Source organism: Uloborus diversus, chromosome 10 (genome assembly GCF_026930045.1).
Source record: "Uloborus diversus isolate 005 chromosome 10, Udiv.v.3.1, whole genome shotgun sequence".
Taxonomy (NCBI): domain Eukaryota; kingdom Metazoa; phylum Arthropoda; class Arachnida; order Araneae; family Uloboridae; genus Uloborus; species Uloborus diversus.
Genome location: NC_072740.1, coordinates 128,864,686 through 128,884,234, shown reverse-complemented (window position 1 = coordinate 128,884,234; position 19,549 = coordinate 128,864,686). Strand labels below are relative to the sequence as shown.

The following is a 19,549-nucleotide window of genomic DNA, read 5'->3' as shown; positions in this document are numbered from 1 at the left end:
TAGCTTTTGAGCATCCTGTGCTCTAAAACGATCTGGACTAAAATAACCTTCCCGAAAAGTAATAATTGAAATATAAAACCACATAAATGAATCCAAATATTAAAGACTATCATAAAATTTAAGAAAGTGTTTACAAACAAATCACATCGATAAATATTTATGAAACACTATCCTGCATGACATTAATGTGATATTATTATAACATCGAGAATTCGTGAAAGCTGCATTGAGCAGCAGTTTATGCTAAAGTCAATCGTCACTGAATTAACGGATAACAATTAATTTGAAAGAGACTTACTGCCGAGTGAAGAGCAATATTTGATTTAAACATGCATTACTCTTATCCATGCCTTTATCTTGAGTGCTTCGAGGCAAACAACATTGTCCAGTAAAACAAGCAATTTACCATTTACGAAATGATGATTGACAAAGCTGTTTAGAATTTATGTTAAACGTATAACGGATTTCAGTTGGAGCTGGTATTGATTTCCTCGTCTTTGCTGCAATTAGTAGTCAACTGTTTGATTCATGAACTTCTCTAATCGTTCAACAGCGAGCCTTGAATTTCCGATTTGTCACATTCTGGCAAGTTTTAGCAGATTTAATTTGCTTTTATTTTTTAAAATAAAATAGGGAGGGTAACGGCACCAGTAACAGACAAGGATCCAGTAACAAACAGTCATAAGTTTGGATTAAAAAAAGTAAGAGTTTTAGGCGGGTGAAACTGATGTTGCTGTGGTTCATGAGTACGGTGCAACCCTCTAGTGTTATGAGAGGGAATTTTACGAGCCAGTTGGTATTTACAAGGCAGTGGTGGAAGGTTATGAACAGCAGTCACCACGAGGTCAGCTGGTGTTTCATGATTATTTGAATTAAATAAGGGTTTAGTTCTAAAAATAAAGAACTTTTAAACATTTTCAAGATAAAAAGGGTATTTTGTCCTTTTCTCATCCTTTCCTCATCCTAATTGTTACAGAGTATCATCAGATTATTCGGTGTCGATTACTGGGGGTGGGACCTTTTTTCGAAATTGAGGAAATAAAAATAGAATTTATTAATTCAGAGGGCCCAGAAGCATCCAAACGTTAGATGAGATGCAGTTGCATGAGAGAAAAATAGTTTTAGAAGTCTAAATACATTAAAAGGCTCAGAAATTGATTTAACCTTAGAGTGATGTCTTAAGCACGTCAGTTACTGGTGCCTTTAACCTAGTTTTATTTTTAAAGTTTCACATGATACTGAAAGCAACGTTCAAACTAACACCACTGCTTTCGTTGGCAGGAGCACCGTTTCCGTGAAACGATGTCTTGGCATTTTGACATCATTTATTATGCCTGAATGATCTATTTAACAGACTATTCTGCAAAAAGTGAGAAAGAAGATCAATTAGCATATACGCTAAGCAAAGCTACTAAACACTCTGAAAGAGAAATTAAAAAATGTATCTGGGACTGATACTGTAGGACTGGCTCAGGTATAATGTATAAAACGAATACATAATATATGAGGAGATCCTACCGATCCAAAACCCAGAAACGATGGACGTTCAGCAATTCATTGCATGCTGTTTCAGTTCACAGTGATTTAAACGAGTATTTGTTTTTATTACCGTGTGTAATGATCAGCAAGATATCCAGGACCACCAGGATACACCAGGATGATACCACCCAAGGAGGCATCATCGAAAAGTTGGAAGGGGTAAAAGCATGGCGGAAGAGTTTTTGAACGAGCCTGAGGAGCAACGTGAACAAGAGCAGCTATCCGAGAAACCAGCAGTGATGGCTCATGAATAACAGCGGCAGGCAAACTACAAAACGCGAAATAAAACAACAGACAGGCAACTGAAGAACTAGAAACAAACATAAGAGATTTTGCTGGGTGTTCAGTAAATATATCATGTTTTACTTTAGTCAGGAAGCTACACAAAGGTGGTCGATATGCACAACAATCAAGCCGTGTGAACCATTAACTCCTCCTCAGCGCAGACACCTGTTTCTGCGATTCAGCCTAACTGTTTACTACCTCTGACTTTTCTTTCTCAAACTCCGTTTTTTGTCTTGGTAACATCCAAAAATGTTTCTACTTGAAAATAGAATTTTTCTTTTTTCATGTTTCTATTAAAAACTATATTTATGATGAAATATTTCTGCAACTCCATTTTCCTTTTCATATCCTAATTCAAATGCGAAATTCCACTTACGTACGAAAATTACTCTTACATCACAGTATACCTATGACTAGTTTTGGTAATAATACATTGATTCATCTTATTTGCTCATAAAAGTGACTCTCCTCACTAGGAAACCGTACGATAGTGAAATAATGAAAAAAGTCTTAATAAAATGCAATTAAGAGAGTATAATAACACGTTTCTGGTTGCATAAGTTATTTGGTATTGTGTTCCCATTATGGAAATATAAGTTCTTAAAGTCTATCGAAATTTTAAGAAAAGTAGCCAACTGTCGCGAGTTTTGGTGAGCAATGGAACAAAGACATCTGTCTAACGCTCTGCAGATGGTCGCCCTGCCACGTGCAGACGGTAAGTTCGGAGTCCGGTGTATCTTTTATTTCTCGTAAAAATCTAAATTTGGCGCTTTTCTGAAAATTTTGGCAGATTTGCAGACTTTGTATCTCGAAAATAAGGGCAAGAAAGCAAATTATTTCTGCGCCAAAAATAAATAAAAATGTTTCAATATACTCTTTCGAATAATATATATTTAAACTATTTTCATTATTGCACTATTCGTGTGGTTACCTGGTCAGATGTTATCATGCGTGTGCAATCAGTATTCCATATATTATCGGTAAATCTATAATTCGTCCCGCAGCTCGGTTAAAAAAGAGCTAAGCTCCAGGATGTGATCTTCCTATGTTCTATGATTTATGAATTCGACTCTACCATTTGCTTATAACTATCTTCTATGAGTTATGAACTTGTTCTACTACTCTTTGTTCTGTTGAAGTAAATGATGTGTCAACTTTTCAGTGCAGTATTCTCTCTTTATTGAGATGTTTTAGTAAACTTTAACTCACTTTAGTCTACTTTCGGACTGACTCTCAGAAAGTTAAATATGCCATTACTTTTAAAACATTAATTCTCTTGCACTATTTAAGTTCAGCTTCCATCATAGATTCGGTCTTAAAGCAATTATAGCTGCAGGTTAATAATGATACAAGAGACTTATTACTTTGAACTGTAATAATAGATAACTATTTGTAATTCAAAATATACAGTACAATTAAAAGGAAAAAAAAAAAGGTAATCTGCATAAAGTTAAAGTAAGAAATCTAAGTCCATTTAAAGTCTGCGGTCTTAATTCTTGGACATGTATTATTTGGCTGACAATAAGTTTTAAAAATGCAGTTTAAAATATACCGATAGAGAGCGCTTTAGAGTAACGAACACACACACAATTTTTTACCATTAATTTTTGTATCACATTAAATGATTCCAAATGCTTGGACTTAAATTTAAGCTCAAACTCTAAATTACTTTCATTATTATTTTGCTTAAAAAAATTGAAGCAATTTCGTGAAGCTGAAAAGCATTAAAACCAGTTTTCACAATAACCGTATTTATATTTCAATAACGAATTTCGATTGAATAAAGTTTCATTTAACCTGTAGAACATGAAATAAATAGCTCGACAAATCAAACAAGTATTTAAATGCTGCGGAAATGTTATCCGAAGTAGCTTTCAAGGGATACCATTTAAACCATTTATGTACTGGATAGGTTCAAATAATTGATTAACGATGACTGTATTAAATGACTGAGATCATTTGCGTGATAAATGAACTAAATATATGGTTTGCGAACGACAAATTACATGGTTTCATCTTTATACGCTGATTAATTTCTTTAGTTCCGACTGATACATTTCCTGGATGACACTCGGATTTTAGTCTTTATCGCCGATAAATCTCATCATTTTCAGTGACTCGTGTAGCGAAGGTTTTCGTTATTACCAGGGCTGCGGAGTCGGTGGAAAATAACAGATCTTTCCCCCTTTACCCCGAAATCAGTCTTACTCCACGACTCCGACTTTAAAGTCCTGGTGCAGCAGCGGACTCGAAGCGAAAATGATCGACTCTCGACTTTAAGTCACAGAATCAGAGTCTTTTTCCCCAAATTCAGTCCTCTGACTCCACGACTCCGACTCCGCAGTCCTGGTTCTTACTACAAATAAATCGCTTGTAAAACTAAAAAATATTTATGTATTTCAGACTAGCTGCATTGTCCGGTGTTGCTCGGTCTACCTCAAAAATAAAAGTTGCGTCAAGTGACGCATGTTCAAGTTCAGCAATCAGGTCTTGTTTGAGCAACATTGAACTGTTTTACCTCTTTGGCTACTTTCTCAAATTACTGCAAGGTGGCGTAATCAAGCTCTAGAATAACAAACTTCGCATGTTTCATATTTTCATATCAAAGTATGAAAGATATTTCGATTCATATTTTGATCTTGGAAAATTTCAAATTTTTCTATCTGTCTATATTAGAACGACCAAATATTTTCTGTGAATCATCGGTGAGAAACAACATTCTCCAATTTCTATATTTCATGTGCATGTAAAAGCAAGAGAAAGAATGTTCATTATTGCAAACGGATTACACACATACGCGAGCAAATCTTGCAAACAGATGAATTGAAACAGATCAATCTAGGTTTTACTAAAGGGGGAGGGAACTACTATGGAGGAGGGGAGACAAATTTTGTCAAGACTGGTTCGGTCACTCGATTACGCGCTTAAGTAGTGTAGATCTAAAACCAGTAAGAAGTGAAGATGTAAAGCAGTAAAAATGTACTGTCGATCTAAAAATTAGGTTTTAACTAGTTAGGCTTCGGTGATCTTAAAAGGCTTAATGTCATTGTAAGGCAAGGGGAAGAAAGTAGTTTGTCTTCATTCAGATAATCATCGTCGATATTTATTTATTTATTTACTTATTTTTTATATTATGAAAAGCTGCGGATAATCCGCCTCGCGGATAAGCCGCCCGTGGATAATCTGGAGTTAACTAATTGGAAATCACATTTGAAATCAAATTAATAAACATAAGAACAGGATAACTACAAATTCGTTTTCGAAACGCTATATATCCAGAAGTATTGCACGTACAACGAAGAGCATTACATGAAAATAACCATTAACTTATATCAATATTTGAAAATAAGTTAACCAGGTAGTTATACGACCGCAGTATTTTTAAAATGGCGACAAAACAAAGGAAAGCGGTTTTTTTTTGGTTTTTTTTTGGTGGGTGAAAACATGCATGCTGTTCATATGTTTTTGCAGTGCTTTGGGGGTACATGAATGGCCTTGTTTATCTACTTTATCTACTACTCCCACTACCAAAAGCGTTAAATAAACTCAAGAATAGCATCTATGCGGCAGTGATGAGCATTACGTAGAGTAACTTGTCCCTCACATTTTGTAGCGTCGTCCTGGTAATAGTCAACATAGAAGAATTCAAGGATACCATACATGCGGCTAACACTTATGGTAATGGGGGTATATAAACGGAAGTCATAAATATGCCACCAAAGCACTGTAAGAACTGATGAACATCACGCAAAAAAAAATAAAAAAAAAAATAAAATAAAATAAAAGCTTTTTCTGGTTTGCCGCCATTTTTAAAAGTACTGCACTCGTGTTACCACATGGTTTACATACTTCCAAATCTTGATGATTTTGTGGTCATTTTCACATATTTCTCATTGTTGTAACGTATGATACTTTTTGATATCTACAGTACCTATAAAAAAAATCTTTGCATGTGGGGGGCAATTAAAAACCGGACATGCAAACTTCTTGTCATGATTTTATTTTGCATGCTCACCGTAATGATATGAGACGACTGGCCAGACGATTGGAACACAGTGTAACTGGCCAGTCGTCTCACATCACTATGAGTATGGCAAGTAGAATCATGACAAGAAATCTGCATGTTAGGTTTTTAAGTGCCACCCATATGTAAAGATTTTTTTGCCGGTGCTGTAGTGTTTCGAAATTGAATGAATCATTCTCAATGGTAGCAACCCCAGACAGGATTGTCCATTAATGACACATTATGGGATCGTGCTCCGGTACAGCATTTGTCGTGGGGGACTCTGGGCTTCACAAAACAAATTTTAAACATACTGGTGCAAAATACAAGTTAAGTCGGAGAAATTATGTAACTAAATTGAATAAACTCAATTACACCTCATAATGTGTGCGCATGTGTTTTTGTACGATCGTTGTGAAACTTATTCTGACACTTTTGAGCGGAGCTCAAACGTTAAATAAGAACGATTGTGCAAATGCAAATATTTTTAATGTTATTTACTATTGTAATCATTGGTGTAGCAAGAAACTCCTCAAGGGGAGTGTCAAGCATAAAAATAGTTAACTCGAATACTTGGAAATAGAAAAAGAGCCAGTCATAAAATGATTTTAAGTCTGTATTGAAAGTAATACTTAAAATATTGATTGTGTAACGAAAACAGTATTTTTTGAGCAGAAGAAAATAACTTTAGTCTCCATTATTGGAGTTTAGCTTAGAGCTTCAAGTAAGGCGTTCAGAACCGCAGACTTCCCTTTTTCCTACGTCATTGATTGTAAACTGTATGAATGATATAAGAAAATTTTTATTTTTCCTTAGAAACAAAAGTTTTGTTTAAGCAATAGTACAACTCTGACGCTAATATTTGTATTTACCTTCAAAGTAAAGAAAAAAAATATAAACAGCCTCAATTGCACATATTTTGCTTTGCTGGTAATAACTTAGTCACTAATCAGGTTGAAGAGTTTTAAGGGATTTGTCTTACTTCTAAATAGCTCTAATTCCGGTAATTATTTCCGTTTTCCTGTGGCGTGTTAAACAATAGCGTGTGGCTGCAATTATATCCAGATGGATCCGGTTCCGTTACTTCCAGCTCATTTCCATAGTTTTATGCACAAAATTGCTGGTTTACCTTGAATATGAGCCAGGAAGGAAATCATCTGACGAATATGTTCTAGGCTTGTTACAAAACTAGACAACTCTCTCCACAATTTCCTTTTGCGTTTGTTGCTTTCGGGCAGAAATCTCGCTTAGCGAATTTTTGGAAATTTACAAGTTTTCAATTTTACAAGTTTACAAGCTTTATGTTTATGTTGCATCGTATGTTTTTATTTAGATAGAGATGCATCCCAAACTAGTATGATTTTCTCTTTTTGTTTTGCCACTTATTCATCTACTTCCTCTTGTATTTATTTCGCTTTGAACAGGGCTGCGGAGTCAGAGAGAAAATTTCCGACTCAGACTCCTGGAATTTTAGAGCCTTCGACTTCGATTCCTTTACCACAAAATCAATCCGACTCTTTTACCCAAAGTCAATCCGACTCCGACTCCACTGCTCCAATTCTTACTCGGTAGCCCTGACAGAGTTTGTTCGCTTGTTTTTGGCGTAACCTAACTTGATTTAATTTGGTTGATCTGTTTGCATGATTTTCTGTGTCCGTTTGCAGTACAGTACCCGCCACTTATAAAATCACTGGATTATAAGATCAGCCGCTTTTTAAAATCAAATCTGGAAGAACAAAATCATTGCAATACCAAAACATGTTAAAATCATCCTTTAATAAAATCACTATCGCCATTTTATAAAATCAAAATTTCGGACATACTGCGTAAAAAATTGATAAAAGTGCACCAAGAAGTGAAGGAATTGCTCTGAGAAGATGAGAAAATCTCAGCGCCAAATTTGTCTCTTCAATTGATGTCAGAAAAGCGCTTGATGCTATATGATGCACTTTAGAGCAAAGAAGAAAATATAATGTTGAATGTTACAAAACATTTAGTAAACTCTCAAACGATATTGAATCTTTACCCTCCAATTCTGTTAACCAAACCGCAATACGCCAATATTTTAAGACCTTTGTGTAAAAAACCCCCTCATGTTTAGTTTAAATGACAACTGTATTTTAAAATACTTAAAACAAAAATTAAGTTACGTAATTCATTTCGTTTCTTAAAGTATTCAAACTTCAAAACCTTTCATTTTTTTAAATGTAGGTATGCCGGTTTATAAAATCAGCCGCTTTATAAAATCAAACGTCCTGAGAACGAATGTGATTTTAATAAGCGGCGGTCACTGTAATGAGCGATTCTTTTTTTGCATTTTTGAACATTTTCTACATGGTAGTTATTACTTTTATTGTTACTAGTTTAATCGTTAGCCTCTAGCATCGTTACTTGAGCGTTTGAATGTATATCAGTGTTCTTGATTTTCTTTTGCTCTTGTATATACTATAGTGAAACTTGTGTAAGTTGACCATTTGCGGTGCACTACTTTCGTGGTCAACTTAAACTTTTAGTGGTCACCTTAGCAAGAGTGGTCAACTTTACAGGTTTTATTGTACTAGTATTGTTTTTTTTTACCAATTGTGCAACATCAACAAATATCCGCGAAATTTGCTTATCCACAGTTTCCGTAGCAACCTATCCCTCGGGTGACCAGGAGTTTATTGTTCATACACGATATTACAATTGCCATTTTCAGCGACTTTTGCAACTTCCTTTCTCCGAATTACGAAAAAGGAAAGTTACTTACGTTCTTAATTTACACTTCCGATAATGAAAATCCTACACAGATTTGACCTGGCTAAACTGATAAAGGAGAAGATACAGTCTCTGGCTAATGACTAAATAGGTTAAACATAGACAGATCCACTTGCGTAGGATATGATCCGTCCAATGAGACATCTGCCTTGTGTGAATAACATTGAACTTTTTTAGCTCTTTGGCTAATTTCTCAAATCAAAGTAAGATGGCGAAATCAAGCAATATCTATATTTTAAGATAAAGTTAATCTATATTTTGAGAGAAACTCAAATATAACATTCTGTCGCAGTTTTGATTTGCTTCTTAGTTATTTAGTAAAATAACTAATGATGCTAATCCAGACTTTTGTCAGGTTAAAGGATTTTAGAACTTTGTGGGTTCTCATTTCCCCCGTGAGCTTTCAATATGTTAATTACACTCCGCATTGTCTGTTTTAATAAATTTAACCGTTGAAATAGGTGATAGAAATCACTTCAAAGGCGTCAAGATCAAACTCCGTAATCTGATGTATCTATTTGCATCACAAATACATTCTAGACAGTTGGTCTTGGGTAGATTACGAAGTCAAAAGTCAATCACACTTTACGGCAGCGATCCAATTTCAGTTTGGAAAGTATGGGGCAGAGTTGACAGATTTTTGACTTAGTAGTTTAAAATAGCCATTTATTAGCCCAGTTTTAGACCGGTTTTTGGTTTTAGTTTCTGTTTCTAATGTGGTTAATAGCTGTAGCTCCAAATAAGGGTTCCTGCTTAAGATTAATCTACCGGGAAGTTTAACAAAAACACAGAATTGAAATATATTAAGATTAATGTATTAAGCTTTATTCGTGTCATCAACACTAATTACATCAGAACACTGTTTTAGGTAATATTCATGAACACTGAGATATATCTATTTAGGGAATGCCTGTAGTTCAGTAATTTTTGTTATGTTGAATTAACTCTTTTAAAGCAAACATTCTACACGAACGTACAGCGCATTTGATAATTCACTCGAAATAGGTTGCAAAATTACATTTTCACTATAACTTTAAAATAAAATTATTCCATATTCGGTACCTTTCTCTTGTACTTTTTTTTCCTTTTCACTTTTCACTCCAGGATCCCCTGTACCTACCACTATTTGGTTTAACCAGTTACACGGGATCTTGAAGACAGCTCTGATTTTTTGATCCAGACCAGAAGCCGAGCAATCCCAGGTCCAGTACAGCCAGAGGTATTGTTTCACTTCGAGGATTTGCCCCTCAACATATTTAACGTCCCCACAATCACCAATAATGAAGACGGTGGATTTTCGACCGGCTAGGATCGAACCCGGGATCCTCCCGTCACAGGTTCGATGCCTTACCGATCAGGCAACCACTGCCCCCTTTCTCGTATACTGAACCCATATTTAAAATCGAGAAAAAAATAATTGTTAATTACTTCTAATATTAATAACAGAACTGTAGGCTCAAAATCCTGAATTGAGTTAAATTCATGAAAATTTGAATCAGAATTCTTCTGAAAAAAAATCAGTCATTAAAACGATCTTTTTCGGTCGTTGGGGATTCGAACTCACTACTTTCGCAATATTAAACCAACCGCGCTAATCAACTGTGCGAATGGGTCTCCGTTCTATGCATTGAAGCAATGCGTAATAAAAACATTAAAAAGTGCTTTTTTTTCAACAAAACAATCAAATTGTGAGTTGTCTCTTAATTTTTCACCGAAGGTTGTGAAAAAGATCTTTATGAAACTGTATAAGTAAGGTATCATTTTAAAGTACTGAAGAAGTTACGGCGTTCTCCCCAAAACCACCTTTGAGAAATAATATATATGATATTTCAAGTCGAATATCATCCACAGAAAAATCACTCATTTATCACATTACAAGTAATTTTTACGTGCGTAAAGCAGAATTTACGCACATAAGAATTACGCACGTAATCACTTTACGTGCGTAAAGCGATTATCTCTTTTGTAGGTAATTCCTGGTAATACATTATGTTGTCCCTTATGGAGTTTAGGCACTAAAAGTAAAAATTTATCATAGAGTTTTCAAATCAGTGGTAGTTAGCAGTGCATTTGAAAACACGGTTAGTTTCAAATGAAAGTAACCAAATAAAATGAAGTTTCTTAAAAAGTCTCATATTAAATTTCATCTTTCCAAATTTAGGGCCCGTTTACATGATGCGTATACGGTACAATTCCGCTGTATTAGAACCATCGATGATTAGAACTGACGCCTCTTATTGAGATACTAAGCCATCCACCAGATTTTACACGCTTACGCAAGCATATGTTATCAACATGTGATTGCGAAGCGACATTCCAAATCGCTGCTAAAAGTTGGGTTAAAATCAAGAAGTTCAGCATGTGAACGCTTTCATAGATCGCGTAATATTTCACTATAACGCACGGAAGGGATTAGCGAATCTGGAAAGAAAACGGGCAAAAGTTGTTTGCGTCACATAAAAGAGAGACATCCTGCTCTTGACGATTGAAGTTTGACGTTGTTTGGTTTGAAAATTTTACAGTAAGCATTTATTTATTTAAATTTCACTCATGATTTTCATTTTTTAAATAGTTTTACAGACGCTTGTCCTTTACTGGGTGGTCTTGTTTGCCCGTTAAACCGGATTTTAAGAAGAGTTAGGATTGGTACTGCCATCAATTGAGAATTTTTCAAGATTTTTTGAGGTAAGTGCACTTATATTGGATAATTTACCAGAAGCAAATAACGTCTTCGAAAATCGAAGCTAGTAGATTTTTTTCCTTAGCTAGGTGGTCCCCTAAAAAATTCCCGCTTATTTTTTTTTCTTAGGGACAAAGTCTTACCTTTATCTTTCGAAGACATCCGATTCTATGGTATATATCTACCACAGGTGCACTTACTTTGCTTCAAGTTATCTTAGTAGAGTCATACCATGCTCTCATGTACTGGGTATTTACTTTTGCTCAAATTTACTGCTTTCATGCAAATAACTTGAACTAAATAGCCGACGCTTCGACATTTCACTGGTGAAACTAACAAATCTATTATACAAAAGATTCACAACAAACAAAAAGGTGATGTAACATCGATTTATGTTCAAAATGGGTAATTATCAAAACAAAACATAAATTGATATTTCCCCTTTTCATAAGCATATTGTATCAGTGTTAAAATAAGTTTCACATTTTATTACTACATTTTGAGTTGCTTTTCAATGAATAAATTAATCAATTTTCAGCTTCATTTATTTCGCCATGCTTGCGCCTCACTTTTATGTATATCGCGGCCCTATGTCGGGGGGAAGGTCTCGCAGGTTGATAAACGAGATAACAATTTTATTGATGTTTGAAATTATGTTTGAAGTTGATCAATTGATCAATCCAAAAAAAAAAAAAAAAGAAAATTCCTGCACAGCGCCATCTTTAACATTTAACTTTATATTGCTAAAAGTTGAAACTGAAAGCGGACCGATAGGGTTCTCGTCAAAAACTGTCAACTCCAGCTCTTCAGTAAAATGCAGGTCTGAATTAATATAGTCGATACGAAATCTTCAACTAGGCGCGGTCAATAAGAATCTGTCACTTTGTTTCACGCATTCCGTCCTTCCTGCGTCAACAAAACATTTCCATTTGTGAAATATCACTATTGGCATGTTGTTGACGTCAAAATGACATTTTTTGCGGGAAATTGTTACTTCTATCTGAATATAAACTTAAAGTCATTAAAAATGGTATTCTTTAAGATAACATTATTTGAGCATAAAATTGACTTTTGGTGAGGAAAAAAGGGGGTCGATTGCGCAACTATTTAGTTCCCCAATCATTATTTTAATTTCCGTGCTTCATCAAGTAAAAAGGATTTAAAAAAAATTAAGTCTTTAATGAATGTGGAGAAGGTTGAATTATTTCATTTTATCTGCAGTCGCGCAAACAAACATGAAATTGGAATGTATCTTTAAATAAAATATAATAGTGCTACTATAAGATAAATGTTAATACACACACACACACATATATATATATATATATATATATGCAGCGTAGCAGTAACCGACTTTCGACGCTTTTATTCAGAAAAAAACTCAAGCAATTGTGTAAATGCATAATCGCTCATATCTTTTGACCATAACATCCAATATTTATCTTAGTCCCATATTTTTAGAAATATATATACTTTTAATTACTCACAAAAATCGATGTCTCCGAGTTTGACAATTTCTCGAGAGGTTTTTTTCCCCTAAAAAGCAATAATACCATTTGTATGATCCATCCCTAAGATTACGTTTGATATTTAGATTATCTCAGGATATTTGTCTCTTGAAGGAAACATTTTATGAGCTATTCCACGGAAAATGGCCATTTTGTATCCCGCACATGACGCATATATTTTTTCAAAAGTAATGCTTCAAAATGGTAATGAACAAAATTTTGTTGCTTAACAAATTACAAATGTGTGTGTAATGTCTTAAGCAAAACATTTCGTCATTACCGTATAAAAGTATTATTATTTAATGAAATATATGAACCGTCACGTGCGGGACAAAATGGCTACTTTTTCGTGGAATGATCCTTATAAATTTTTATTAAACCAGTTTTAGTCAGAACTTGAGTGGTTACCTTTTTACTCGAACTGAACTTTCCAATTGTCGATGAGAATAAATGTGAAGACTTATCGAGCATATTTTCGGCAGTCTGAAAAGCAAGTATGAGATTGTTTTTTTTTTTTTTTTTTTGCTAGTGAAATAATCATCAAAATAGAAAGTATACAGCACACGATTAGCGAAAAAATTCAGTTATTGCAAATTGAAAGGAAAAATATTGCTTTTCTGATAAATATTTTTCACACCAAGAGCAAATTTATGTCCCAAAAGGGATCAACATTTTAAAAAATTATTCATGTGTTGGTTGTGAGAGCAATTTTAATGTCTTGACATACATTGACATCAGCATACTATGACAATTGAATGATGTCTCGGAGACGTCAGTCTATGGTGACACATAAAATAAATTACGGCTCAAAGGCATCAAAACCAATAGTGTCACATGACATGAATGACGTCTTTAAAGTATCAAAGTCAATAGTGACACTTGACGTGAACGATGATCGATTTCATTTTGTTTTGGTTCAAGAAAATATTCAACGGTAATAACAAAATTGGTGATAGTCCTGTTTTCGTTCCAAAGAGAAAACAAACATTTACTAGACCTCTAAAATTAATGATACGTCCACTTTTGTTTTGATTTAGAAGACTATTTCATTGTAGCTACTCTCAAACTCTGTAATGTTAGATATCTGTCAAAAAATTAAAACATTTTAAGTGGATTTGGAAACATAGTTTAGAAAAGCTGAAAGTAGCTAAACTTGGAGTCATTTTATTCCACCTGACCCTACTTTGTGTACAAAAATAAGCGTTAATAGTGTTGAAGCAATCATCTGCTTCCAGTGAAAAAGTTTTAGTCCTTAAATCACGTCGAAAAATCTTGGATGATAAGATATCTGCTTTGTGTTGTTGAGAAAATGTAGACTATGTGAATCAGTTTTTTTCGGGGGGGGGGGGGGGGTGTTGATGATTAACCACTGAACTTATTTGTCCAAATCAGACGCGGGCGAAAGTTATGAAAAATTTGCACATGTCCGTATCTCACACTGGCATCTTGTAACGCGCCCTATTTTATTTCTGATGCCGTCTGAGATTCGTTCTAGTCAAAATAGATAGGGTACGTTTTGATTGAAACTTATTTACCATAAATGGCGCCACTTATACATCATTTTTCTGGTGTAAACCACGTGGTGCATTTCGATGATGAGCCGTAAGGTTGTTAGGACTTCCTTGTTGTAAAACAGTTGCTTGACGGTAGATAAAGTAATCTATTCATTTTTATTGAATTTTTTATTCACTTTTATGTTCGAAGGAAAATTACGACGGGTAGATAAAGTAATCTATCCGTTTTCATTGAATTTTTAGTCACTCTTATGCCGGGATGAAAATTACGACGACTAGATAAGGTAATCTATCCATTTTTATTGAATTTTTAGTCACTTTTATGCTGGAATGAAAACTTGATTTAATTTGATTTTAACAGTTTGCAATTCCAAATAAACATGTAACCAAATCATTTGTTTCACTTTGTATAAGTTTTTCTAAAATAACTTTTACCTCATCCCCGTTCACAAGTCCTCCCCAAACAACTGAAATTGCAAAAAATAACTTACACCATACCTTCGTATTCATTTTCTGTCAAAAATAATACGATCATCTTTTGCCAGTTTTGCTAATGGAAAAAACATTGTGCTTTAGGAGGTTAAGAAAGAAAAACTAGAAACTTTTTTAAATCTTTGCGTTTTTCCATTTTACCTACGTACTGCAAAATATACGGTAGTTGCAGAAATTTGGTGATGTATGTCAACAAAAATAAAATAAAATCTCCTCTGAAAGTGACATGTTATTACTGTGTTTAATTATCATAGGGGTAAATTTTTATGACTCCAAGAGCGGTAAAAACACTTTGTGTAACTTCTAAAGCAGGATACTCTGTGCCGTTGTTTTTCAACTGTTATAATGCTTTCCGCAAACACCGGATAGCCGAATGATAAGCAAGAACAAAACACGAAATTTAGGCTGTGTTTAGCTTAATCATCAAAATTTAGAATGTATCAATATTGATGAATGGGTTAATGTGACTACAAAATTAACCGCTGAACGAATTAATGTGACTACAAAACTTAACTCCTGAATGAACGCTAATGCTTTCCAAACATGCAAATCCTGCCTTAAAACTTTAACGATTGGCGGCCTGCATGCTAAACAGAAGATGTCAAGTATAGGATAAAGCCCTAACTTTTAGCGCTACAAAGTCGTTTTTTTTTCTGTTATTTCTTTCGTTTTAAACATGCGAGACCACAGCCCAATAATTACATTACAAAGTAATAGAGGGCAATTTTTTTTCCTTCCATTCCTTCTCTTACAAAGCTTTTAACGAAGTGAAACTTTTTTTGAGCGTAAATTAAACCTGGAAACAAAGACGAAATGGGAAAAGAGAAGAAAAAGAAAGAAGAGAATTACGGTGGCGCAGAAATTAAAAAAAAAAAAATACTCGCGCCTTTTGTGAATAAACATGATTGTACTGTAGTAAGAAATTCATTTTTTTCCCTTCGACGACAAAGAGCTAAGGAAACTGAAGAGAAATAAAGGGGCATAGCAGTTTTTACAAGTGTAAATGATGTTTGATTTCCATTATCTCTTACAAAATATCAACACTGACGATAATTAGTTTTTAATAAAGTGATGATTACGTCCCATTGCAAGGTATGCTTACGCTTCAAGTTTTTATTGTGACACAATTTAGAAAAGTGCTAAATCGCATGAAACCGTCCTTAAGCCTGAATTCTCTATTCTTTCGAATTTAGCATGTTTGTAAACAGTGTGTAATTATATACGAAAAATTTTGAATAGATATCTTTTTGCATTATTTGTAAATTTTTGAAATAAATTACATTTTTAACTAACATTTTTTGAAGAAAAAAAAGCAATCTCAAAATGTGAAAGCTATTGATATTGCCGCTAACAAACATCACAATACTTTTCCGGCACCAGGGATAACATTTTTTAGTATTGTGAAAGTTTAATGGCCGCCATAACCACTATAAGCTTTTTATAGATTAAGCAAAAGAACAAAAACTTAAGATTGAAGTGTAGACGGTATTTCACGCACTTAGAAATCCATAGTCACATTTTTACGTTTTAAAAGCGTTTATAGGTGCCTATTCGCTGTTCACACCAGTCGTATAGCTTTTCTTATGCCTCCCCCCCACCTCCTCAAAAAAACTTAAGGCCACAATGTTGTGTATGTGACACATATGCAGATTTAATTTTTTTTAAACACATTTTCCTTATTTTTCGAACGACATTACGTGCACGTTCCTATGTTGTATGAACTAAATTAATTTATAAAACGGAGAGAACTACTGCGAGGCGTATTCCAAAACTAAAGCTCCGGTGAACATTATGTAACTGATGGTAGTCTTGAATCAAGTTTCACCCATGCATACCTATCTACCAACTCTTAAAGACGCTAATGTTGTTTCGAAACAAAGACGTTTAACAGTCGGGGTGAGAGCAGATCGCGCGAAGAGCACGGGGGATTAGATTTTTTGCAGGCAATAGAATCTTTAATTGGTGAAACTTATCTTGAACTATGCCAAGTGTATGATCCTGACAACGCACGCCCTCATACGACTGCCAAAAACAAGGATATTTTCAAGAATTTTGTCTGGAACTTTTTGATAAACCTTCGGTGCAGTCCTAATCTTACACCAAGCGACTACTTTCTCTTCTTATATTGAAAAAAGGGACTGAGTGAAAAACCATTCCAAGACATCGATGAACTCATAATTAGAGTCACCAACTGATTCATTTTCCAGACGGCAGATTGTATGCAAGGTGTAGTAGCGTTACAGAAAGAGTATAGATGGGAACGGTAATTAGTATATGGAAAAGTAAAGTAGATACTATTACGTAATAAAATATTACTAAGCAGTAAGTTACTGCCGATAATCCAGGACTAAGGCAAAACTATATGAATTATACCCATAGCCGGGTTGTGACATCCAGAGACTGCATTTTCGTCCTTCTTATGGACTCATTAGTCTGGAATAGTCAATAACCGAGCTGGAGGCAGATATATTTCATTGAAACTGAAAGTACCAATGAATTGTCGTTAAAATAAATTTAGCACTCCTGTGAGAGTCCGGAGTAATCCGCAGGGCGGTTCAACTCGTCAGTTGAAAGCAAAGCTTGTATAATAAGCAATATGTACCGTCTTTAAGTCAGGACTAGAGAGTAAAATTTCCCGAAATTTTGAGGCGGAAGAAAAGTTTTTTTTTTCGCTTTTTTCCTGGAAAAATTGGGGAAAAAAAAGGAGCTAAAATTTATTTGGTAGCTTTATTATCTTAGAAAACATAACAAATGATGAAAACATAAAACGTACACGCAATCCATGCTATTTTTTTCCATTTAAACATAAATGTACATAACTTTTACTGTTAAAAAAATCAGTAACTTGTTTTGTTCAGAACACCAAAAACTATCTAAACTAGTAAAATCATCAATCACTTATTAATTATGAGATAAATGTGATTTTGCAAATTGTTAAATTTTTTGACTGTTTTTTTTTTTCAATTTTTAAGATTTTAAATGTGTGAGATTTTATACAAATTCATTGAATTAAAGTTTATTTAACTTTTTACTTCAACATTTCCACAAATTGAAATTATTAATACATAAGAAATCTGTATTAGACCTTGCAGTAGCAAAATTAATGTTTCCATGTGGAATGAACATACAAAAATACACACACACATTATATATATATATATATATATATATATATATATATATATATATATATATATATATATATATATATATATATATACACGTATAAAAATAGTGTATATTACTAGAACTACTATTTGTTGGTAATTTATTCTTGATTGTATATTCATTGTACTTGTTCTTTTTTATGAATATTTTTGGAACAGTATTAAACTTTAAACGCTTAGATGCGGCCTTTATGGATGGTTATTACTTTACAAATTAGTTTGTTCGAATTATAACATGAATTTTAAATGAATTCTTTTTTCTGAAGGGAAAGGGATATTTCATTTTGTTAAAAGTATGATGCGCATTTTTAACTAATTCTTTTCTCTTTGGGGGAGGGGAATTTGGATTTTGATCTAATTTTAATGCTTTTTTTAATTCTTCTTTTCAAGGGAGGAGAGCTTATTTTGTTCTAGTTGCAATGGGAGGTTTGAGGGACTGTTGTCGTTATTTTACTAGGAAAACTTTTATTACTGCTCAAAATATGCTTGGAGCTTTGATTAAATTATGTGTGCGCATTTTATAGGTTGAAAAATTTTCTTTTCTAATTAGAGGGTAATTTCATTTGCTCAAAGGACTTTTTAAAGTCTTAGCATAGACATCGCCTGTGGGCACAGCTAGTAGATTTAAGTTGAAAGCATCTATGTTTGTGTGTGTGTGCGTTAATTGTACAAATCCAGTTTACGTCTCATTTTTGCCAAATCTGGCACAGAGGTTCTTTGATGTTCAGGAATTCACATAGGGTGTTTTGATCCCGATGGTTGGAGGAGGGGTGAACCCACCCCCGTTAAGAGTTTTCTTCAGGAAATCCGTAAAACGGAATTTTTACGCCTTAACACATCTTTATTAATAATAAATACTGAATTTTGGGAATTAAATATATATATAAAGAGGTATGAATTTGAATTTTTAGTCATGGAAATTGCTCTTTTCTACCCCCTTGAAGAGGACATTTTACATTATTATTTTTTAATTTAAACTTGAGTGTCGGAACCTGCCTCACTTGACACAACTTTTCTTTTCGAGGTGGACCGTGCAACGCCAAGCAATGCAGCTAGTCTAGTTATAAAAGCAATTACTGATTAAAAAAAAACTTCACCTTTGTGTAACAAAAAGTAGAAAAACTAAATTCTTCCATGATACACAATTTAGATTCATTTTGTTATTCTTTATTGTTTACTTTTAGGGAACCGTTGTTTCATACAACTGTATGGCGGAATGGTGCAAAGACTACATATTGATTTCAAATACATTTACTAGCATTTGATAGCTATTGCATAAATTGTGATTGATGTTTCAACCTTTCATCTGGAATAAAGAGTCGTCTTTTGAAAAAACACAGAGTGAAATTTTAGACGCCTATATTTTTGCTGGAAAGACAGAAATGTAAGAAGAATGCAAGTACTATTTTTTCCCTGAGATCTTTCTAAATTCATGTGGGAAATTTGAAATGAATAAAATAGTTGTGGAGCGTTCTTATCTTAATTCCTGTTTTGTTTAAAAGTATTTTTTCTCGGAAAATAAATAAGTGATGGACGGGAAGCGTTTAATTGGAGGCCTTATTTTCTCTTGACTGCTCTCAAATTGCGTACGTTTTTCTTTCTCC

At 33.9% G+C, this 19,549-nt stretch overlaps 1 protein-coding gene across 3 annotated transcripts in view; it reads right to left on the bottom strand.

The window, feature by feature from the left end:
* The window catches only part of LOC129231444 (neuropeptide CCHamide-1 receptor-like), a 176,096-nt gene that overhangs the window by 35,763 nt on the left and 120,784 nt on the right, over positions 1-19,549 (bottom strand). The window contains exons 1-2 of one of the 3 annotated variants that reach the window (XM_054865762.1): positions 13,770-13,843; positions 13,181-13,255 (exon numbers count right to left, since the gene is read on the bottom strand). The exons of 1 other annotated variant lie outside the window; for it this stretch is intronic. The gene's annotated coding sequence lies outside the window, so the exon portion shown is untranslated. Of the gene's footprint in view, positions 1-13,180; positions 13,256-13,769; positions 13,844-19,549 lie in introns of those variants that run through there. One more of the 3 variants, XM_054865761.1, reaches the window with a different exon arrangement.